At 42.5% G+C, this 2,361-nt stretch overlaps 1 protein-coding gene across 1 annotated transcript in view; it reads left to right on the forward strand.

Annotated features, from left to right (window-relative positions):
* LOC106805284 (CD81 antigen-like) overlaps positions 1–2,361 on the forward strand; it is a 99,727-nt gene that overhangs the window by 73,727 nt on the left and 23,639 nt on the right. The gene's annotated exons all lie outside the window — the stretch shown is intronic.

Raw genomic sequence — 2,361 nt, forward strand, 5'->3', positions numbered from 1 at the left:
AGATTCGACCGTTCTCAGCCTTTCTATTATAAGTACTAAATAAATAAATACATATATATTATAAATATTATTCTATATATATATATATATATCAAATGACTTATCGTGTACAAACGAAACGGAGCACGCAAAGCACGTTAAACTTCACATAATACATATAATATGAAAGTATATATATAAAATATAAGATATACATTGTAAATAGTTTATGTCAGCCCTGCAGTTCGTAAAGATGAAAGCGTTGGTAAAAATTCCAAATTGTCGGATTATTCATTTTTGTTACTATAACGAATATCGTGGAACCTATTGAACTTTTCTCATATATATATATTATATATATTATATATTATATATATATATCAATCATATTATATATATATATATGGACGTAGATGCTAGTAGACCGCTCGCGGGCCGAGCAGCAGTAGGCTAGCCATGCATACTCGCGCCCTTTCACTCCCGCGCGCGCCATCTCGATGGGCGGGGGCGGAGGCACTGATTGGAGCCGCATGGAGCAATAACAATTGATACCGATGCTGGTCATGTTTCTTAAACGACATTTCACGGGGGAAAGATTTTGGAGGATCATTTCTAATTGCGGTTAAGCGAGATAACGTCGATGCTTTATTCCTCCTCTCACGGAAGTAAAAGTGAAGGTTGAAAGTGGAAAGTGATGAGCGTCATCTGACGCTAGGGGTTGATTGCCCGCTACGTCGCAAGGCCCACTAGTTCCGAAAACCAAGAGGGTGACGTGCCGCGTAGTCCGAAGGCCCACTAGTCCGAAATACCAAGAGGGTGACCTGGCCGGCGCTAAGTTCGAAGGTTTACTCGTCGACAGGTTCACTAGTCCAAAGGCCCTACTGTCCCCGAAGGTTTCACTAGTCGAAAACACTCATAGGGGCATTGTAGGGGGAGGTGTGTGTGTGTGGGGGGGGGGATTTATTTATTTATATATAATAGAAAGGGAGAACGGGATAGCGAGAGAGGGACTAGTGGGCCTTCGGACTAGTGGGCCTTCGGACTAGTGGGCCTTCGAACTAGTGGGCAGTCACCCTCTTGGTTTTCGGACTAGTGGGCTTCGGACTAGCGGGCAGTCACCCCATCGGTTACGTCAGTCAGTTCACCTATGATGCACGTCTACATGCCTTCAATTCCCCCGTAACGAAATTGTTTTCCTGCGCTTCGGAGTACCGGCGCGATCACTGACGGAATACCTTCACGATCACCGCACGTGCAAAATACATGATGTTACCGCTTAAAATATCGTACACTTCCTAGCGTTCAGATGCACGTATCATTCAACTTTCAACTCACTTTTAATTCCGTGAGAAAGGGTAATAAAGATCGACGTTATCTCGTTAACGCCAATTATAAATGACCTCAAAAAATCTCTCCCCCCCCGAGAAAGTTCTCAAGAAACATGACCAGCATGGTAATCAATTGTTAATTGCTATGCGTGTCGAATCGTGCTCCGCCCCATCAGAGGCGGCGGCGGGGATGAAAGGGCGCGTGTATGCGCGGCTGCTACTGCTCTCGGCCTGCGAGCGGTTACTAGCATACTCCATATATATCAGGAGTAGATAAAGGGATCCCCCCTGATATATGGACCCCCCCTGATATAGGGACCCCCCCTGATAAAGGGACCCCCCCTGATATATATATATGAGAAAAGTTCATAGGTTGCACGATATTCAGTTATAGTTAAAAAATAGAATAATCCGACAATTGGTTTTACACAAGCGCTTTCATCTTTATAGAATCTTCAGTTGCATAACTATTTACAATGTATATTTATATTTTATATTATACTTTCTATTTATATGTATTATGTGGGTGCGTGCGTTTGTAAGAAATAATATATATATATATATATATAATATATATATATATATATTTATTTATATATAATAGAAAGGGAAAACGGGATAGCGAGAGAGAGACCGACAGTCAGAGAAAGCAAATGCACACATACAGCCGTATAGGCACAGTCGAGACCAAAGCACGTATAACGCAAGCATAACCATCCCACACCACCGACAAGTGGTTTATCCAAGGATAATTAATTTCCTACGAGACCGGCCCATGTTCACGTCAGATGCTGCTGTTGCGCAGATGCAATAATCATTCAAACCGATCGGTTATTCAAACCGACGTCTCATTTCGATTCTCGTCGCGAGTAAATCACGAACCAGAATTGGAAATGATTTTACATCTGTCTCGGTCCATTCAATTTCTGATCGAGTTGAATGTAGACAGGTTTGGAATCGCAGCTGCTTTTTTCAGAACTTCCGGGTCTATACTTGCGCTATCTCTCTCTCTCTCTCTCTCTCTCTCTCTCTCTCTCTCTCTCTCTCTCTCTCT

The sequence above is a fragment of the Priapulus caudatus genome, unplaced genomic scaffold (assembly GCF_000485595.1).
Source record: "Priapulus caudatus unplaced genomic scaffold, Priapulus_caudatus-5.0.1 Scaffold108, whole genome shotgun sequence".
NCBI classification, from domain to species: domain Eukaryota; kingdom Metazoa; phylum Priapulida; class Priapulimorpha; order Priapulimorphida; family Priapulidae; genus Priapulus; species Priapulus caudatus.